A 23,238-nucleotide genomic window follows, 5' to 3' on the forward strand; every position below is an offset into this window, starting at 1 on the left:
AAAACGAAAGAAATTGTGAAGATGTGCGCACGTGAGGGAGGGGCAGCGACAGAGAGAGCATGCGTCGCCAAGCTCTGTTATTTATCCATAGATTTATCAGATTGATTTGTTTATCTATAGCAGAGGTGTCAAAAGTATAATAAGTGAATACATTTACATATGCAGACAAATGTGTCTTAATTTTTCATTATTTCGTTTTAATGAATGAAGGAATATTTATGACAACTATTTTCCAAAACACAGTATGTAACGTGAGATATAACAGGATCATGCATACGTTTATCATTTGTTTTCAAAACGCTTACAAAAAAGTGGGACCCCAAAAATTTACTGTGGGACCCCATTTTTATGACTTGATGGGGTCCCCGGGACCCCATTTTGAACATTCCTAGCGCCAACAAGCAAGTTGGGAGATGTTCACCGAGTCCCGGCCTTGGCACGCATATATGTGTCCTCTTTTTGGGAGTTCACAATAGGGTCAGCCTAAAGTATATGTATATTTTTTCCAGTTTGAACAGTAACACTGTGTTTGAATATTTAATGAAGTGATTATTTGGCGTAGACACCACTAGTGGTTTCACAATTTGAGAATGACTGCTGTAGAGTAACATGACTATAATATCAACTATTGTAGACAATGATCCTGCTATGAGACAGGAGTCAAACTCAGGGCCCGGGTCCCAGATGTGGCCGCCACTTCATTTTATTTGGCCCTGGAACTAATATGTATCTATGAAGTACTGTGAACTATTTTGGAAGGAAAATAATATACTGTATGTACTCCATGTAATCGCCAATGATGTTAACTTAAATATTGTCTGTCCATCCATCCATTTTCTACTGTTTGTCCCTTTCGGGGTGGCGGGGGGTCTCCGGAGCCTATCTCAGCTGCATTAAGGCGGAAGGCGCGGTACACCCTGGACAAGTCGCCCTCTCATCACAGGGTTTTTTTTTTGGTTTTTTTTACAAACAAATACGTTTTAAATATTAATGTTGATTTTTATTTATACAAACTAAGGTTTAAATAATAATGTTTTGTTTTTTTAACAAACAACTAGGTTTTAAATATTAATGTTTATTTTTTGACAAACAACTAAGTTTTAAATATTAGTGTTTTTTTTTTTTACGAATAACTAAGTTTTAAATATTAATGTTTATATATATATATATATATACATACATACATACATACACACACACACAAACACACACATATTATGTATATATATATATATATATATATATATATATATATATATATATATATATATATATATACCTCTCGTCTCGATTACTGTAACGTATTATTTTCGGGTCTAGCATTAAAAGATTACAGTTGGTACAAAATGCGGCTGCTAGACTTTTGACAAGAACAAGAAAGTTTGATCATATTACACCTATACTGTATATACCTTTATATACATACATACCTATATATACACCTATACTGGCTCACCTGCACTGGCTTCCTGTGCACTTAAGATGTGACTTTAAGGTTTTACTACTTATGTATAAAATACTACACGGTCTAGCTCCATCCTACCTTGCCGATTGTATTGTACCATATGTCCCGGCAAGAAATCTGCGTTCAAAAGACTCCGGCTTATTAGTGATTCCTAAAGCCCAAAAAAAGTCTGCGGGCTATAGAGCGTTTTCTATTGGGGCTCCAGTACTCTGGAATGCCCTCCCGGTAACAGTTCGAGATGCTACCTCAGTAGAAGCATTTAAGTCTCACCTTAAAACTCATCTGTATACTCTAGCCTTTAAATAGATCTCCTTTTTAGACCAGTTGATCTGCCGCTTCTTTTCTATTTCTCCTCTGTCCCCCCCTCCGTTGGGGAGGGGGTCCGGTCCGATGACCATGGATGAAGTACTGGGTGTCCAGAGTCGGGACCCAGGATGGACCGCTCGCCTGTGTATCGGTTGGGGACATCTCTACGCTGCTGATCCGCCTCCGCTTGGGATGGTTTCCTGTGGACAGGACTTTCGCTGCTGTCTTGGATCCGCTTTGAACCGAACTCTCGCGGCTGTGTTGGAGCCACTATAGATTGAACTTTCACAGTATCATGTTAGACCCGCTCGACATCCATTGCTAGATGGGGGGGGGGGGGGTGCCCACATTTGAGGTCCTTTCCAAGGTTTCTCATAGTCAGCATTGTCACTGGCGTCCCACTGGGTGTGAATTCTCCCTGCCCACTGGGTGTGAGTTTTCCTTGCCCTTTTGTGGGTTCTTCCGAGGATGTCGTAGTCGTAATGGTTTGTACAGTCCTTTGAGACATTTGTGATTTAGGGCTATATAAGTAAACAATTGATTGATATATATATATATATATATATATATATATATATATATATATATATATATATATATATATATATCCATCCATCCATTTTCTACCACTTATTCCCTTTCGGGGTCGCGGGGGGCGCTGGCGCCTATCTATGTATATATATATATATATATATATATATATATATATATATATATATATATATATACTGTATATATATATCCATCCATTTTGTACAACTTATTCCCTGGTGCCTATGTCAGCTACAATCAGAAGGAAGGCGGGGTACACCCTGGACAAGTCGCCACCTCATCACAGGGCTATATATGTATATATATATGTATATATATATATATATATATATATATATATATGTATATATATATATATATATATGTATGTGTATATATATATATATATATATATATATATACACACACACACACACACATACATACATATATATATATATATATATAAACAAGTAAACTCCACAGTAGATGTGGTAGACACAAGTGCACACTACACAAGTACACATTAGATGTGGTAGACACAAGTACACAGTACACTCCACAGTAGTTGTGGTAGACAAAAGTACACAGTGCAAAAGTCCACAGTACACAAATCCACAGTACACAAGTACAGAAGTATACAGTACACAAGTCTACAGTACACAAATCCAGAGTAGTTAATAATAGAGACTATAAAGTCTCCATTACAGTACACAAGTACACAAGTCTACAGTACACAAGTACACAAGTCTACAGGACACAAATACACAAGTCCACAGTATACAAGTCTACAGTACACAAGTCTACAGTACACAAATCCAGAGTAGTTAATAATGGAGACTATAAAGTCTCCATTACAGTACACAAGTACACAAGTCTACAGTACACAAGTCTACAGTACACAAATACACAAGTCCACAGTATACAAGTCTACAGTACACAAGTACACAAGTCTACAGTACACAAGTCCACAGTATACAAGTCTACAGTACACAAGTACACAAGTCTACAGTACACAAGTCTACAGTACACAAGTCTACAGTACACAGTACACAAGTACAGAAGTTCACAGTACACAAGTCCAGAGTAGTTGTCCACGTGAGGACGAGACACACTCTTCTCTTCTATTAGCTTTCAAAGCAGTCAAAAGCATCGCAGCACGTTTGCATTCCTCTCGTTTTTTTATTTTTTCCATTTTTCCTCTTCCAGCGTGTGCTGCCAGACTGCAATGACATCATGGCGCGGAGACGCTGTGGCTGGAATACCCAGCAGGCCCTGCAGGAGAACCGGGGACTGGCGGCAGCAGGCGGTGAGTGGGAGCACCTGACCCATCTGACATGGCAACATACCTCACACATCTAACATGGCAACCACACATCTGTCACACAAACATATGTATATATGTATGTGTATATATATATATATATATATATATATACATATATGTGTATATATATATATACATATATGTGAATATATATATATATACACTTTGTGTGTATATATGTATATATGTATGTATATACGTATATATATACACATGTATATATATATATACATATATATGTGTGTATATATGTATATATATGTATATATACATGTATATACAGCATATATATATTTATATATGTGTGTGTGTATATATGTATATATATATGTGTGTATATATGTGTATATCAATCAATCAATATATATGTATGTATATGTATATATATGTGTGTATATATGTGTATATATGTATGTACAGTATATGTATATTTACATGTATACATGTATGTGTATATATATAAATATATATGTATATATACGTATATATATGTATACATGTATGTGTATGTATATATATATACATATGTATATATACATGTATATTTATGCATGTGTATATATATATACTGTATATATATATATATATATATATATATATGTGTGTGTGTATATATATACATGTATATGTATACATGTGTATGTATATACATATATATATATGTATACATGTATATATGTATATATTTATACATATATATGTAAACATGTATATATGTATATATACACATGTATTTATATATGTATGTGTGTGTATATGTATATATTTATATGTATGTATATACTGTGTATATATATATATGTGTGTATATATGTGTGTGTGTATTTATGTATATATATGCATATGTATACATAAATGTAGATATATTTATGTATATACTGTATGTATATGTATGTATATATGTGTATATGTACGACTATGTATATATGTAAATGTGTATCTATGTATGTATGTATGTATGTATGTGTGTGTGTGTGTACAACCCCCGTTTCCATATGAGTTGGGAAATTGTGTTAGATGTAAATATAAACGGAATACAATGATTTGCAAATCCTTTTCAACCCATATTCAGTTGAATGCACTACAAAGACAAGATATTTGATGTTCAAACTCATAAACCTAATTTTTTTTTGCAAATAATAACTAACTTTGAATTTCATGGCTGCAACACGTGACAAAGTAGTTGGAAAAGGGCATGTTCACCACTGTGTTACATCACATTTTCTTCTAACAACACTCATTAAACGTTTGGGAATTGAGGAAACTAATTGTTGAAGCTTTGAAAGTGAAATTCTTTACCATTCTTGTTTTATGTAGAGCTTCAGTCGTTCAATAGTCTGGAGTCTCTGCTGTCGTATTTTACGCTTCATAATGCGCCACACATTTTCCATGGGAGACAGGTCTGGACTGCTGGTCGGCCAGGAAACGTACTCACACTCTTTTACTACTAAGCCACGCTGCTGTAACACATGGCTTGGCATTGTTTTGCTGAAATAAGCAGGGGTGTCCATGATAACGTTGTTTGGATGATAACATAAGTTGTTCCAAAACCTGTATGGACCTTTTTAGCATTAATGGTGCCTTCACAGATGTGTAAGTTACCCATGCCTTGGGCACTAATACACCCCATACATCACAAATACTGGCTTTTGAACTTTGCACCTCTAACAATCCGGATGGTTATTTTCCTCTTTGTTCCGGAGGAAACCATGTCCACAGTTTCCAAATATAATTTGAAATGTGGACTGGTCAGACCGAGGAACACTTTTCCACTTTGCATCAGTCCATCTTAGACGAGCTCAGGCCCAGCGAAGCCGGCTGCGTTTCTGGGTGTTGTTGATAAATGGCCGTGGCTTTGCATATTAGAGTTTCAACTTGCACTTACAGATGTAGCGACCAACTGTAGTTACTGACGGTGGTTTTCTGAAGTTTTCCTGAGCCCATGTGATGATATCCTTTACACACTAATGTGGCTTTTGATGCAGTACCACCTGAGGGATCCAAGGTGTGTAATATCATGGCTTACATGCAGTGATTTCTCCACATTCTCTTTTTATTTACCATTTACACAACCTGACAACTTCACTGCTTCTGTGTATTGTGGGAGTTACAGGAGTCCTGTCCCAGGGGAGTCGGAGTGGGAGCACTCTCACTATATCACCAAATAGTGGTGGTGTGAGTACTCCCTGGAGGAGTGACATGTCACCGCTCAGACATCTCGTTTGAACATGAAGCCAATGAAGGGATTAGGCCCCTCTGATCCCCTAATGTAGGGGTCACCAACGTGACCCGTAAGGACCAGATGAGTCGCCCGCTGGCCTGTTCTAAAAATAGCTCAAATAGCAGCACTTACCAGTGAGCTGCCTCTATTTTTTTAATTGTATTTATTTACTAGCAAGCTGGTCTCGCGTTGTTTGACATTTTTAATTCTTAGAGAGAGAAAACTCAAATAGAATTTGAAAATCCAAGAAAATATTTTAAAGACTTGGTCTTCACTTGTTTAAATACATTTTTTTTTTTTTTACTTTGCTTCTTATATCTTTCAGAAAGACAATCTTAGAGAAAAAATACAACCTTAAAAATGATTTTAGGATTTTTAAACACGTATAACTTTTTACCTTTTAAATTCCTTCTTCTTCTTTCCTGACAATTTAAATCAATGTTCAAGTAAATTTATTTTTTATTGTAAAGAATAATAAATACATTTTAATTTAATTCGTCATTTTAGCTTCTGTTTTTTCGACGAAAAATAATTGTGAGATATTTCTTTAAACTTCAAAGTTTTTGAATTTCTTTGAAATTTTTTGTTCTGGAAAATCTAGAAGAAATAATGATTTGTCTTTGTTAGAGATATAGCTTGGTCCAATTTGTTATATATTCTAATAAAGTGCAGATTGGATTTTAACCTATTTAAAACATGTCATCAAAATTCTAAAATTAATCTTAATCAGGAAAAATGACTAATGATGTTCTATAAATTCTTTTTTTAATTTTTTCAAAAAGATTCGAATTAGCTAGTTTTTCTCTTCTTTTTTTCGGTTGAATTTTGAATTTTAAAGAGTCGAAATTGAAGATAAACTATGTTTCAAAATTAAATTTTAATTTTTTTGTTTTTTTCTCCTCTTTTAAACCGTTCAATTCAGTGTTTTTTTTAATCTTTTATTGTTTTAGAAACATTTTTTTATTGTAAAGAATAATAAATACATTTTAATTTAATTCTTCCTTTTAGCTTCTGTTTTTTTGACGAAGACTATTTGTAAAATATTTCTTCAAACTTATGATTAAAATAAATAAAAAATATTCTGCAAATCTAGAAAATCTGTAGAATCAAATTTAAATCTTACTGCAAAGTTTTTGAATTTATTTGAATTTTTTTGTTCTGGAAAATTTAGAAGAAATAATGATTTGTCTTTGTTAGAAATATAGCTTGGTCCAATTTGTTATATATTCTAAAAAAGTGCAGATTGGATTTTAACCTATTTAAAACATGTCATCAAAATTCTAAAATTAATCTTAATCAGGAAAAATTACTAATGATGTTCCATAAATAATTTTTTTAATTTTTTCAAAAAGATTCGAATTAGCTAGTTTTTCTCTTCTTTTTTTCGGTTGAATTTTGAATTTTAAAGAGTCGAAATTGAAGATAAACTGTTTCAAAATTTAATTTTCATGTTTTCTCCTCTTTTAAACCGTTCAATTTAGTGTTTTTTTTTTCATCTTTTATTCTCTACAAAAAACCTTCCGTAAAAGGAAAAAAAATGTATGACCGAATGACGGACAGAAATACCCATTTTTTTGTATATATATTGATATATTTATTAAAGGTAAATTGAGCAATTTGGCTATTTCTGGCAATTTATTTAAGTGTGTATCAAACTGGTAGCCCTTGGCATTAATCAGTACCCAAGAAGTAGCTCTTGCTTTCAAAAAGGTTGGTGACCCCTCTGATCCTCTAATGACTCCACTTTGTTCCCGGGCAAGACGAGGCTCTACACGCGCTGACTTGTTTCACGCCGCTGTTTGCACTCTGCTGTCGGCGTGAATCACTCCCGGGGAATCTACCAAGACGCCTTCCTGCTGCGGCTGCGTCCAGCCGGCCCTGGCTTTGGTCTCACTGGCGGTTCCGTGCTCTGGTCCAAAACACCAAACATCTGTTTTGGGGTTTTTGCGAGGGGACATAAGGGGCTGTTGGACACGTTGGCGTCAGAATTGTGAATAACACTATTAGGACTTTATTTAAATGTTTTTATACTTTTATTAGTAACTACTAACATAATAGTGAGAGTCCAGTCCATAGTGGATCTAACACAATAGTGTGAGAGTCCAGTCCATAGTGGATCTAACATAATAGTGAGAGTCCAGTCCATAGTGGATCTAACATAATAGTGAGAGAGTCCAGTCCATAGTGGATCTAACATAATAATGTGAGAGTCCAGTCCATAGTGGATCTAACATAATAATGAGAGTCCAGTCCATAGTGGATCTAACATAATAGTGAGAGTCCAGTCCATAGTGGATCTAACATAATAATGAGAGTCCAGTCCATAGTGGATCTAACATAATAGTGTGAGAGTCCAGTCCATAGTGGATCTAACATAATAGTGAGAGTCCAGTCCATAGTGGATCTAGTTAATAGTGTGGGTGTCCAGTCCATAGTGGATCTAACATAATAGTGTGAGAGTCCAGTCCATAGTGGATCTAACATAATATTGAGAGTCCAGTCCATAGTGGATCTAACATAATAGTGAGAGCCCAGTCCATAGTGGATCTAACATAATAATGAGAGTCCAGTCCATAGTGGATCTAACATAATAGTGTGAGAGTCCAGTCCATAGTGGATCTAACATAATAGTGTGAGAGTCCAGTCCATAGTGGATCTAACATAATAGTGAGAGTCCAGTCCATAGTGGATCCAACATAATAGTGAGAGTCCAGTCCATAGTGGATCTAACATAATAGTGAGAGCCCAGTCCATAGTGGATCTAACATAATAGTGAGAGTCCAGTCCATAGTAGATCTAACATAATAATGAGAGTCCAGTCCATAGTGGATCTAACATAATAGTGTGAGAGTCCAGTCCATAGTGGATCTAACATAATAGTGAGAGTCCAGTCCATAGTGGATCTAGTTAATAGTGTGGGTGTCCAGTCCATAGTGGATCTAACATAATAGTGTGAGAGTCCAGTCCATAGTGGATCTAACATAATAGTGAGAGTCCAGTCCATAGTGGATCTAACATAATAGTGAGAGCCCAGTCCATAGTGGATCTAACATAATAATGAGAGTCCAGTCCATAGTGGATCTAACATAATAGTGTGAGAGTCCAGTCCATAGTGGATCTAACATAATAGTGTGAGAGTCCAGTCCATAGTGGATCTAACATAATAGTGAGAGTCCAGTCCATAGTGGATCCAACATAATAGTGAGAGTCCAGTCCATAGTGGATCTAACATAATAGTGAGAGCCCAGTCCATAGTGGATCTAACATAATAATGAGAGTCCAGTCCATGGTGGATCTAACATAATAGTGTGACAGTGCAGTCCATAGTGGATCCAACATAATACTGTGAGAGTCCAGTCCATAGTGGATCCAACATAACAGTGTGAGTGTCCAGTCCATAGTGGATCCAATATAATAGTGAAAGTCCAGTCCATAGTGGATATAACATAAAAGTGTGAGAGTCCAGTCGATAGGGGATCTCTTGCTCCGGCTCAAACAATAATATAAATCCATTTAATAAAGTCAGATACAAATAAGGCAACAAGAGAAGTAATACCAAATATCGGTGACCATAATCAGTCGATCCCTACTTAGATCAGAGAATGTGGAGAAATTACTGCACCTAAGCCATGATAATACGCACCTTAGATCCCTCAGGCGGTAAGGCATCAAAATGCGACATCAGTGTGTAAAGGATATCACCACATGGGCTCAGGAACGCTTCAGAAAACCACTGTCGGTAACTACAGTTGGTCGCTACATCTGTAAGTACAAGTTGAAACTCTACTATGCAAAGCCACAGCCATTTATCAACAACACCCAGAAACGCCACCGGCTTGGCTGGGCCCGAGCTCTTCTAAGATGGACTGATGCAAAGTGGAAAAGTGTGCTGCGGTCTGACGAGTCCACGTTTCACTTCGTTTTTGGAAACTGCGGACGTCGTGTCCTCTGAACCAAAGAGGAAAAGTACCATCCGGATTGTTCTTGGCTCAAAGTGTAAAAGCCAGCATGTGTGATGGTATGAGGGTGTATTAGTGCCCAAGGCATGGGTAACTTACCATTTGTGAAAGGTACATACAGCTTTGGGAGCAATCCAAGCAACGTTATCATGGACGCCCCTGCTTATTTCAGCAAGACGATGCCAAGCCAGGTGTTACAACAGTGTGGCTTCGTCATAAAAGAGTGCGGGTACTAAACCGGCCTGCCTGTAGTCCAGACATTGAAAATGTGTGAAGGCTAAAATTTGAGGCAGGAGTTTGTTGAACAACTTAAAGGCCTACTGAAATGAGATTTTCTTATTCAAACGGGGATAGCAGGTCCATTCTATGTGTCATACTTGATCATTTCGCGATATTGCCATATTTTTGCTGAAGGAATTTAGTAGAGAACATCGACCATAAAGTTTGCAACTTTTGGTCGCTGATAAAAAAGCCTTGCCTTTACCGGAAGTAGCAGACGATGTGCGCGGGATGTCACGGGTTGTGGAGCTCCTCACATCCTCACATTGTTTACAATCATGGCCACCAGCAGCAAGAGCGATTCGGACCAAGAAAGCGACGATTTCCCCATTAATTTGAGCGAGGATGAAAGATTCGTGGATGAGGAAAGTGAGAGTGAAGGACTGGAAAAAAAGACTATACAGTGGGAGCGATTCAGATGTTATTAGACACATTTAGTAGGATAATTCTGGAAAATTTATTATCTGCTTATTGTGTTACTAGTGTTGTAGTGAGATTATATAGTCATGCCTGAAAGTCGGAGGGGTGTGGTGACCGCCAGTGTCTCTGATGGAAGCCATGGAGGAGCCAAGAAAGTCGCAGCTGCCTCTTTGACAGCTGCAGGAGGACGCAAGCTCCGCTCATCAAATCAAATCAACTTTATTTATAAAGCACATTTAAAATTTACCACAGGGGTAGAAAAAACTCCTGTACAATGGGCAGGTTAAAAGATAATATGAGGACCGAGTAAACAACACAATACAAACAAAACATGATAAAAAAAAAAAAAAAATAAAACATAAAAACAGGTTCACAGCAGGGGCGCCATTGCAGGATGGATATCACTTAGTGTTAAAAGCCAAGGAATAAAAGTATGTTTTTAAGAGAGATTTAAAAACAGGAAGAGAGGAGGTTTGTCTAACACCCAGAGCTTTGGAGCAGCAGCAGCGAAAGCTCTGTCACCTCTAAGCTTCAGCCTTGTGTCAGGCACCGTCAGTAGCAGCTGATCGACTGATCTTAGGGATCGAGTGGGGCAGTAAGGCTGAAGGAGGTTGGAGAGATATGTTGGCGCAAGCTTTTTTAGACATTTAAAAGCAAATAGAAGGAGTTTAAAATTGATTCAATAACGCACAGGGAGCCAGTGAAAGGACGCTAATATAGGGGTGTTGTGCTCACGTCTGCGGGTCTGTGTTAGCAGACAAGCAGCAGAGTTCTGCACGAGCTGCATGTCTCCGGTAACAGCCGACTTATTACCACAATTTTCTCACCGAAACCTGCCGGTTGCCATGTGGTAGAGAACCATGTTCGCTTGACAGCTCTGTTCCATATTAAGGCTTCACAAAAAACAAGGAAACACCGGCTGTGTTTGTGTTGCTGAAGGCAGCTACAATACACAGCTTCCCACCTACAGCTTTCTTCTTTGACGTCTCCATTATTAGTTGGACATATTGCAAAAGATTCAGCAACACAGATGTCCAGAATACTGTGTAATTATGCGATAAAAACAGACGACTTTTAGCCGTGAGTGGTGCTGGGATAAAATGTCCGCTACAACCAATGACGTCACAAGCACGCGTCATCATTCCGCGACATTTTCAACAGGATACTTCGTGGGAAATTTAAAATTGTAATTTAGTAAACTAAAAAGGCCGTATTGGCATGTGTTGCAATGTTAATATTTCATCATTGATATATAAACTATCAGACTGTGTGGTCGGTAGTAGTGGGTTTCAGTAGGCCTTTAAACTGTATATCAAGCAAGAATGGGAAATAATTCCACTTCCAAAATGTGTCTCCTCAGTTCCCAAACCTTTACTGAGTGTTGTTTCCGGATCATTTATGTCGTCATTGAACTTGCATGGTGAGCAGAGCAATCTGGTGAAGGCAGACGGACAAGAGTTCCTTTGAACCGACACAAAAACATGACAAGTGAACGCACCGTCAGCTACCGCTAAAAAGACTTGATTGAGAGGAACCCAAAAAAACCACTTGGAACAGAAAATGAGGCAAAGTTTCCTCCTGCCTCTGAAACGGCGCCTAATGAAGGCGACAGCTGTTGAAGAAGTGACACCTTCCTGTTTTTGAGATTTTCTTCAAATGAATGACGGTGGAAAGTGTGAGCGAGGCTGGGAGAAAACCTGTGTGACTAAAGTTCTTCAGCGCGTGTCATGAAGTATACTTCAGGGAACAGTGTGTCGCACTGTACGGCACAGCTGGTAGAGCAGGGGTGTACAAACTGCGGCCCCTAGCTCTTTTTTTTTTTTTTGGCCCGTTTCCTAATTGCTAGCATTCGGATATTAGCATGATAGCTTTTTTTGTATTTTTCGCAGATATTTTGTTACTTGACAAATGCTACCTGTTAGCATGCTAATGTAATTTGGATATCGTTTTTAGCGACATTTTTAGTTAAACACCAGGGTCATATTTTGGTACTCGATATATGTTAACGTTACCATGCTAGCATTTTAACGCATTTTTCAAGATAACATTGCAAAGTAGTATATTTTGCTGCTTGACGCATGCTAACGTTAGTATTTTTGCATGCTAACATTAGCTAATTTAGCAGGTATAGACTTCAGTGTCAGATGTTTTGTTTCTTGACAAAAAATCTACCTGTTAGCATGCTAATGTTACTAGGCTGGCTTTTTTAGCAAAATTTTTAGTTAAACACCAGGGTGATATTTAGGTACTCGATGCATGCTAGCATGCTAGCATTTTAACACATTTTTCAAGAATACATCGCAAAGTAATATATTTTGGTGCTTGACGCATGTTAACATTAGTATTTTTGCATGCTGACATTAGCTAATTTAGCAGGTATAGACCTCAGTGTCAGATGTTTTGTTTCTTGACAAATGCTACCAGTTAGCATGCTAGCTTTTTTAGCAAAATTTATAGTTGAACACCAGGGTCATATTTTAGTACTTGATGTATGTTAACGTTACCATGCTAGCATTTTAACGCATTTTTTCAAGAATACATCGCAAAGTAGTATAGTTTGGTGCTTGACGCATGCTAACGTTAGTATTTTTGCATGCTAACATTAGCTAGTGTAGCAGGTATAGACCTCAGTGTCAGATATTTTATTTCTTGACAAATGCTACCTGTTAGCATGCTAATATTACTAGGCTAGCTTTTTTTTAGCTACATTTATAGTTAAACACCAGGGTCATATTTTGGTACTCGATGTATGTTAACGTTACCATGCTAGCATTTTAACACATTTTTCAAGAATGCATCGCAAAGTAATATATTTTGGTGCTTGACGCATGCAAACGTTAGTATTTTTGCATGCTAAAATTAGCTAATGTAGCAGGTATAGACCTCAGTGTCGGATATTTTGTTACTTGACAAATGCTACCTGTTAGCATGCTAATGTTACTAGGCTAGCTTTTTTAGCAAAATTTTTAGTTAAACACCAGGGTCATATTTTGGTACTCGATGTATGTTAATGTTACCATGCTAGCATTTTAACACATTTTTCAAAACTACATCGCAAAGTAATATATTTTGTGCTTGACGCATGCAAACGTTAGAATTTTTGCATGCTAAAATTAGCTAATGTAGCAGGTATAGACCTCTGTGTCGGATATTTTGTTACTTGACAAATGCTACCTGATGGCATGCTAACATGGGTAGGCTAGCTTTTTTTTTTTTAGCTAAATTTATAGTTAAACACCAGGGTCCTATTTTGATACTTGATGTATGTTAACGTTGCCATGCTAGCATTTTAAACGCATTTTTCAAGAATACATCGCAAATTAATATATTTTGGTGCTTGACGCACGCTAACGTTAGTATTTTTGCACGCTAACATTAGCTAATTCAAAAGGTATAGACCTCAGTGTCAGATATTTTATTTCTTGACAAATGCTACCTGATGGCATGCTAACGTGGATAGGCTAGCTTTTTTTTTTTTTAGCTTAATTTATAGTTAAACACCATGGTCATATTTTGATACTTGATGTATGTTAATGTTACCATGCTAGCATTTTAACGCATTTTTCAAGAATACATCGCAAAGTAATATATTTTGGTGCTTGACACATGCTAACGTTAGGATTTTTGCATGCTAACATTAGCTAATGTAGCAGGTACAGACCTCAGTGTCAGATGTTTTATTTCTTGACAAATGCTACCTGTTAGCATGCTAATATTACTAGGCTAGCTTTTTTTTTTTGCAAAATTTTTAGTTAAACACCAGGGTCATATTTTGGTACTCGATGTATGTTAATGTTACCATGCTAGCATTTTAACACATTTTTCAAAACTACATCGCAAAGTAATATATTTTGGTGCTTGACGCATGCAAACGTTAGAATTTTTGCATGCTAAAATTAGCTAATGTAGCAGGTATAATCCTCTGCGTCGGATATTTTGTTACTTGACAAATGCTACCTGATGGCATGCTAACATGGGTAGGCTAGCTTTTTTTTTTTAGCTAAATTTATAGTTAAACACCAGGGTCCTATTTTGATACTTGATGTATGTTAACGTTGCCATGCTAGCATTTTAAACGCATTTTTCAAGAATACATCGCAAATTAATATATTTTGGTGCTTGACGCACGCTAACGTTAGTATTTTTGCACGCTAACATTAGCTAATTCAAAAGGTATAGACCTCGGTGTCAGATATTTTATTTCTTGACAAATGCTACCTGATGGCATGCTAACGTGGATAGGCTAGCTTTTTTTTTTTTTAGCTTAATTTATAGTTAAACACCATGGTCATATTTTGATACTTGATGTATGTTAATGTTACCATGCTAGCATTTTAACGCATTTTTCAAGAATACATCGCAAAGTAATATATTTTGGTGCTTGACACATGCTAACGTTAGTATTTTTGCACGCTAACATCAGCTAATGTAGCAGGTATAGACCTCAGTGTCAGATATTTTATTTCTTGACAAATGTTACCAGTTAGCATGCTAGCTTTTTTAGCTAAATTTATAGTTGAACACCAGGGTCATATTTTAGTACTTGATGTATGTTAATGTTACCATACTAGTATTTTAACACATTTCTCAAGAATACATCACAAAGTAGTATATTTTGGTGCTTGACACATGCTAACGTTAGTATTTTTGCATGCTAACATTAGCTAATGTAGCAGGTATAGACCTCAGTGTCAGATGTTTTGTTTCTTGACAAATGCTACCGGTTAGCATGCTAATATTACTAGGCTAGCATTTTTAGCAACATTTTTAGTTAAACACCAGGGTCATATTTTGGTACTTGATGTATGTTAAAGTTACCATGCTAGCATTTTAACACATTTCTCAAGAATACATCACAAATTAGTATATTTTGGTGCTTGACACATGCTAATGTTAGGATTTTTGCATGCTAACATTACCTAATGTAGCAGGTATAGATGTTTTATTTTTTGACAAATGCTACCTGTTTGCATGCTAATATTACTAGGCTAGCTTTTTTTTTTTTAGCTAAATTTATAGTTAAACACCAGGGTCATATTTTGATACTTGATGTATGTTAACGTTGCCATGCTAGCATTTTATACGCATTTTTCAAGAATACATCGCAAATTAATATATTTTGGTGCTTGACGCACGCTAACGTTAGTATTTTTGTACGCTAACATTAGCTAATTCAAAAGGTATAGACCTCAATGTCAGATATTTTATTTCTTGACAAATGCTACCTGTTAGCATGCTAATATTACTAGGCTAGCTTTTTTAGCAAAATTTTTAGTTAAACACCAGGGTCATATTTTGGTACTTGATATATGTTAACGTTACTATGTTAGCATTTTAATATATTTTTCAAGAATACATCGCAAAGTTATATATTTTGGTGCTTGACGCATGCTAATGTTAGTATTTTTGAATTCCAACTTTAGCTAATTTAGCAGATTACAAACCTCAGTGTCAGATATTTTATTTCTTGATTGTATTTTCTCTATTCTAATTTAAAAATGTAAAAATATTGTAGAGAGATTCTGCAACATCCCGAGGATGCTTCATTTGAATAATATTTGTTTTCAGAATAAAATACCTTTTTCCGTCTTAAAAGTCCTGCTAATTTATAGATATAAAAATCTTAACTTAGGATGTTTTATCAAGTAAAATGAACTAGCTGCATGGTCAGATCATTTTACTAGTTTTTAGAAAAAAATCCCTAAAATCTAGTCTTTTTATGTAATATTTTGTGTGCTCAGTGGTCACTTCATTAGGTACACCTAGTTTTAAGAGCTTTTTGCTTATTTTTAGCCATTGACTTTACATCATAATCTTACTTTAAGCTTGAATAATTACATTTTCTCTGTTCTAATTCAAAAATGTAAAAATCTTGTTGAAAGATTCTTCAACATCCCGAGGATGCTTCATTTGAATAATATTTGTTTTCAGAATAAAATACCTTTTTCCGTTTTAAAAGTCCTGCTAATTTATAGAAATACAAATCTTAATTTAGGATGTTTTATCAAGTAAAATAAACTAGCTGCATTGACGGATCATTTTACTAGATTTAGTGGGTTTTTTTTTCCTAAAATCTAGTCTTTTTGTCTCCTCTCTGAGCTGCCGCCTTACCGTCGTAGAGGAGTTTGCGTGTCCCAATGATCCTAGGAGCTATGTTGTCTGGGGGCTTTAAGGCCCCTGGTAGGGTCTCCCAAGGCAAACTGGTCCTAGGTGAGGGACCAGACAAAGAGCAGCTCGAAAACCTCTATGAAAAGTAAAAACAAAGGACCCAGATTTCCCTCGCCCGGACGCGGGTCACCGGGGCCCCCCTCTGGAGCCAGGCCCGGAGGTGGGGCCTGATGGCGAGCGCCTGGTGGCCGGGCCTGTTCCCATGGGGCCCGGCCGGGCACAGCCCGAAGAGGCAACGTGGGTCCCCCCTCCAATTGGCTCACCACCCATAGCAGGGGCCATAGAGGTCGGGTGCAATGTGAGCTGGGCGGCAGCCGAAGGCAGGGCACTTGGCGGTCCGATCCTCGGCTACATAAGCTCGCTCTTGGGACGTGGAACGTCACGTCACTGGGGGGAAAGGAGCCTGAGCTACTGCGCGAAGTAGAGAAATTCCGGCTGGATGTAGTCGGACTCACTTCGACTCACAGCAAGGGCTCTGGAACCACTTCTCTTGAAAGGGGATGGACTCTCTTTCACTCTGGCGTGGCCGGCAGTGAGAGGCGACGGGCTGGGGTGGTAATTCTCGTTTCCCCCAAGCTCAAAGCCTGCACGTTGGAGTTCAACCCAGTGGACGAAAGGGTAGCCTCCCTCCGCCTTCAGGTGGGGGGACGGGTCCTGACTGTTGTTTTCGCTTACGCACCAAACAACAGTTCAGAGTACCCACCCTTTTTGGGTACACTCGAGGGAGTACTGGAGAGTGCTCCCCCGGGTGATTCCCTTGTTCTGCTGGGGGACTTCAACGCTCATGTTGGTAACGACAGTGAAACCTGGAGAGGCGTGATTGGGAAGAATGGCCGCCCGGATCTGAACCCGAGTGGTGTTTTGTTATTGGACTTCTGTGCTCGTCACAGTTTGTCCATAACACACACCATGTTCAAACATAAGGGTGTCCAAATGTGCACTTGGCACCAGGACACCCTAGGCCGCAGTTCTATGATCGACTTTGTAGTTGTGTCATCGGATTTGCGGCCTCATGTTTTGGACACTCGGGTAAAGAGAGGGGCGGAGCTTTCTACCGATCATCACCTGGTGGTGAGTTGGCATTGTGAGGGTTTGCTGGGAACGTCTGGCAGAGTCTCCTGTCAGAGAAAGTTTCAATTCCCACCTCCGGAGGAACTTTGAACATGTCACGAGGGAGGTGCTGGACATTGAGTCCGAGTGGACCATGTTCCGCACCTCTATAGTCGAGGCAGCTGATCGGCGGTGTGGCCGCAAGGTAGTTGGTGCTTGTCGTGGCGGTAATCCTAGAACCCGCTAGTGGACACCAGCGGTGAGGGATGCCGTCAAGCTGAAGAAGGAGTCCTATCGGGTTCTTTTGGCTCATAGGACTCCGGAGGCAGTGGACAGGTACCGACAGGCCAAGCGGTGTGCAGTTTCAGCGGTCGCAGAGGCAAAAACTCGGACATGGGAAGAGTTTGGGGATGCCATGGAAAATGACTTCCGGATGGCTTCGAAGCGATTCTGGACCACCATCCGCCGCCTCAGGAAGGGGAAGCAGTGCACTGTCAACACCGTGTATGGTGCGGATGGTGTTCTGCTGACCTCAACTGCGGATGTTGTGGATAGGTGGAAGGAATATTTCGAAGACCTCCTCAATCCCACCAACACGTCTTCCTATGAGGAAGCAGTGCCTGGGGAATCTGTGCTGGACTCTCCTATTTCTGGGGCTGAGGTTGCTGAGGTAGTTAAAAAGCTCCTCGGTGGCAAGGCCCCAGGGGTGGATGAGATCCGCCCGGAGTTCCTTAAGGCTCTGGATGCTGTGGGGCTGTCTTGGTTGACAAGACTCTGCAGCATCGCGTGGACATCGAGGGCGGTACCTCTGGATTGGCAGACCGGGGTTGTGGTTCCTTTCTTTAAGAAGGGGGACCGGAGGGTGTGTTCCAACTATCGTGGGATCACACTCCTCAGCCTTCCGGGTAAGGTTTATTCAGGTGTACTGGAGAGGAGGCTTCGCCGGATAGTCGAACCTCGGATTCAGGAGGAACAGTGTGGTTTTCGTCCTGGTCGTGGAACTGTAGACCAGCTCTATACTCTCGGCAGGGTTCTTGAGGGTGTATGGGAGTTTGCCCAACCAGTCTACATGTGCTTTGTGGACTTGGAGAAGGCATTCGACCGTGTCCCTCGGGAAGTCCTGTGGGGAGTGCTCAGAGAGTATGGGGTATCGGACTGTCTTATTGTGGCGGTCCGTTCCCTGTACGATCAGTGCCAGAGCTTGGTCCGCATTGCCGGCGGTAAGTCGGACACGTTTCCAGTGAGGGTTGGACTCCGCCAAGGCTGCCCTTTGTCACAGATTCTGTTCATAACTTTTATGGACAGAATTTCTAGGCGCAGTCAAGGCATTGAGGGGTTCCGGTTTGGTGGCTGCGGGATTAGGTCTCTGCTTTTTGCAGACGATGTGGTCCTGTTGGCTTCATCTGGCCGGGATCTTCAGCTCTCACTGGATCGGTCCGCAGCCGAGTGTGAAGCGGCCGGAATGAGAATCAGCACCTCCAAATCCGAGTCCATGGTTCTCTCCCGGAAAAGGGTGGAGTGCCATCTCCGGGTTGGGGAGGAGACCCTGCCCCAAGTGGAGGAGTTCAAGTACCTAGGAGTCTTGTTCATGAGTGGGGGAAGAGTGGATCGTGAGATCGACAGGCGGATCGGTGCGGCGTCTTCAGTAATGCGGACGTTGTACCAATCCGTTGTGGTGAAGAAGGAGCTGAGCCGGAAGGCAAAGCTCTCAATTTACCGGTCGATCTACATTCCCATCCTCACCTATGGTCATGAGCTTTGGGTCATGACCGAAAGGATAAGATCACGGGTAGGAGAGATGAGAGGAGCCAGATGAGGTGGTTCGGGCATCTGGTCAGGATACCACCCGAACGCCTCCTGAGGGAGGTGTTTAGGGCACGTCCAACCGGTAGGAGGCCACGGGGAAGACCCAGGACACGTTGGGAAGACTATGTCTCCCGGCTGGCCTGGGAACTCCTCGGGATCCCCCGGGAAGAGCTAGACGAAGTGGCTGGGGAAAGGGAAGTCTGGGCTTCCCTGCTTAGGCTGCTGCCCCCGCGACCCGACCTCGGATAAGCGGAAGAAGATGGATGGATGGATGGATAGTCTTTTTGTCTGATCTTCTGCGATGAGGTGGCGACTTGTCCAGGGTGTACCCCGCCTTCCGCCCGATTGTAGCTGAGATAGGCGCCAGCGCCCCCCGCGACTCCGAAAGGGAATAAGCGGTAGAAAATGGATGGATGGATGGATTGTCTGATCTTTTGGGTGCTATGCAGTCACTTCATTAGGTACGCTTAGTTTTAAAAGCTATTTACTTATTTTTATGATCATAATCTTACTTGAAGATTTAATAACTGTATTTTCTCTATTCTAATTTAAAAATGTTAAAATCTTGTAGAGAGATTCTGCAATGTCCCGAGAATGCTTCATTTGAATAATATTTGTTTTCAGAATAAAATACCTTTTTCCGTCTTAAAAGTCCTGCTAATTTATAGATATAAAAATCTTAACTTAAGATGTTTTAGCAAGTAAAATGAACTAGCTGCATGGTCGGATCATCTCACTAGTTTTTAGAAAAAGTTCCCTAAAATCTAGTCTTTTTATCTAATATTTTGTGTGCTCAGTGGTCACTTCATTAGGTACACCTAGTTTTAAGAGCTTTTTACTTGTTTTTAGTCATTTACTTTACATCATAATCTTACTTTAAACTTGAAAAATTATACTTTCTCTGTTCTAATTTAAAAATCTTGTTGAAAGATTCTGCAACGTCCCGAGGATGCTTCATTTGAATCATATTTGTTTTCAGAATAAAATACCTTTTTCCGTCTTAAAAGTCCTGCTAATTTATAGATTTACAAATCTTAGCTGCATGGACAGATCATTTTAATATTTTTAATATTTTTCCCTAAAATCTAGTCTTTTTATCTAATCTTTTGTATGCTCAGTGGTCACTTCATTAGGTACACCTAGTTTTAAGAGCTTTTTGCTTATTTTTTCGTCATTTACTTTACATCATAATATTACTTTAAGCTTGAATATTTATATTTTCTCTTTTAAGATTCTGCTTCATTTAAGAATTGCAAGTTGAATATTATTTATTTTCAATATATAATACTTATTTCCATCTTAAAAGTCCTGCTAATTTTGTCACGACTATGGACAATGGGGTTTGTTTTCCCAGAAGGCAAAGGAAAGTTGGCACGGGCAAGACGTGAAGGTAAGTACATATTTTTTATTATAACAATATAACTAAAAACATGAACAAACAAAAAAGGCGCGCACAATGGCGGACAACAAACTTGACTAAAGAAAACAAAGACTTGCCCAAAGGCAGAAACTATGAACTGTAAACAAAAACTTACTTGGCATAGAACTGTGAAACATGGCATGACGTGAGTAGAGGTATCGAGGGTGAGAGATGGTGGTCGGAGGTATGAAGGAGGCGGTGTTGCCAGGACGAAGAACAGAAACAGACAGGCTTAAATAATACTGTGGTGATTAGTGAAAACAGGTGTGAGACATGAGGACAGGTGAAAACTAATGGGTAGTCATGGTGACAAAACAAACCAGGAAGTGCAAAAACAGGAACTGAGTGGCCAAAAAAACAAACAGAACATGACTAAACCAAAACATGATCACATAGACATGACAAATTTATAGATGTACACATTTTAACTTAGGATGTTTTATCAGGTAAAAATAACTAGCTGCATGGACAGATCATTTCAATAGTTTTGAGTATTTATTCCTTAAAATCTAGTCTTTTTATCTAATCTTTTGTATGCTCAGTGGTCACTTCATTAGGTACAACTAGTTTTAAGTGCTTTTTACTTATTTTTAGCCATTGACTTTACATCCTAATATTACTTTAAGCTTGAATAAATATATTTTCTCTATTGTAATTTAAAAATGTAAAAATATTGTAGAGAAATTCTGAAATTCCAGATGCTCTATTTGAACAATATTTGTTTTCAGAATAAAATACCTTTTTCTGTCTTAAAAGTCCTGCTAATTTACAGATATAAAAATCTTAACTCAGGATGTTTTATCAAGTAAAATTAACTAGCAGCATGGTCAGATCATTTCACTAGTTTTTAGAAAAATTTCATTAAAATCAAGTCTTTTTATCTAATATTTTGTGTGCTCAGTGGTCACTTCATTAGGTACACCTAGTTTTAAGAGCTTTTAACTTATTTTTAGCCATTGACTTTACATCATAATCTTACTTTAAGGTTGAATAATTACATTTTCTCTTAATTTAAAAATTTAAAAATTTTATTGAAAGATTCTTCAACATTATTCATTTGAATAATATTTGTTTTCAGGTTAAAATACCCTTTTCCGCCTTAAAAGTCCTGCTAATATATAGATAAAGAAATCTTAACTTAGGATGTTTTATCAAGTAAAATTAACTAGCTGCATAGACGGATCTTTTTACTAGTTTTCAATATATTTTCCTTAAAATTTAGTCTTTTTATCTAATATTTAGTGTGCTCCGCGGTCACTTCATTAGGTACACAGGCGTCCAATACAGGAGCTGTGTCCAAAAGCGGGCCAGCGCGGAGATAATAGTTGTGATTGTGGTCAGTTTTAGATGAAGAGAATAGGTGTAGAGGTTGCAGGAGTGGAACCCGAGACCACAAAGTCCACATTGTGCCTCCAGCCTGACTTGTGTCCTTGTTGGGAGCTTCCTCCACATTCCTGAAAGCACCGTCGCTGTGACTGAGCGCTCTGTGTTGGCACCCCCGGCCCATCCATCCCGCAGATCTACCACATCACGCATATCTCCAAATTCCACAGGTTCCCCGAGATCCTGCAGAGAGTTGGAGGTCAATGTCAAAAGAGAAAGGCTGTATGTATCTTCTAGGACCTTCGGCGCTGATGAAGAATTTGTCCACAAAGTACGAACTTGACTTAACTATTTTTATATTCTGATATTTTTATCAAAAAGAATCTCAAATGTACTTTTAAAGATCGCCGGGGTTTGGTACTACTACAGGGTTTAACGTACAATTTTTTTTTTCTGCTCCCCCTTACAGTTCTTCCCACACCTATATTGTTATGTTTTGCTTCCTGTTGTACTCGAGTCCCAATGTGACAGCCACTCTTTCAAGAAACTTCCTTGGATTCATTATTTTCTGAGTTGCTGTCTGCGATATCCTTTTATTGGTGTCAGGTTCAAACACCGATGACATTTATTAAACAGACAAGAAGCAAGGAATCAAACAGAGACAGGATTCAATTCAGCTGAATAAGGAGAGCGCGTACACCTGCACTCTTGTACAGTGTAAATGTCAGAAAAATTGTGTGTAAATTATCAAAAAACTTTCCACTCTTTGAGTTTCCAGTGAACAGATGAGAGCTGTCTCTGTTGCACCAAGCAAAGTCTTGGAATATTCTGCTGTGTACGTTGGAATGAGACGGGAGGGGTTATCTATTGTCCTCAAAGACCTGCCGAAGCTGAATCCAGGATGGGCCCAAGCCCGAGGCATCATCTTCTTTTGTCTTCAATGTGACCGAAAACAATGACTGT

At 38.8% G+C, this 23,238-nt stretch overlaps 1 protein-coding gene and 1 long non-coding RNA gene across 2 annotated transcripts in view; one reads left to right on the forward strand and one right to left on the reverse strand.

Moving 5' to 3' along the window:
* Positions 1-20,923: 20,923 nt before the first annotated feature.
* The window catches only part of LOC133552775 (uncharacterized), a 5,747-nt gene continuing 3,432 nt past the window's right edge, over positions 20,924-23,238 (reverse strand). Inside the window, exon 2 of the long non-coding RNA XR_009806768.1 lies at positions 20,924-22,518. This is a non-coding gene — a long non-coding RNA (uncharacterized LOC133552775). The remainder of the gene's footprint in view (positions 22,519-23,238) is intronic.
* The window catches only part of prss23 (serine protease 23), a 30,561-nt gene continuing 29,828 nt past the window's right edge, over positions 22,506-23,238 (forward strand). Inside the window, exons 1-2 of the mRNA XM_061900243.1 lie at positions 22,506-22,606; positions 22,745-23,238. The exon at positions 22,745-23,238 is cut by the window's right edge and continues 522 nt beyond it. The gene's annotated coding sequence lies outside the window, so the exon portion shown is untranslated. The remainder of the gene's footprint in view (positions 22,607-22,744) is intronic.

Source organism: Nerophis ophidion, linkage group LG05 (assembly GCF_033978795.1).
Source record: "Nerophis ophidion isolate RoL-2023_Sa linkage group LG05, RoL_Noph_v1.0, whole genome shotgun sequence".
NCBI classification, from domain to species: Eukaryota; Metazoa; Chordata; class Actinopteri; order Syngnathiformes; family Syngnathidae; genus Nerophis; species Nerophis ophidion.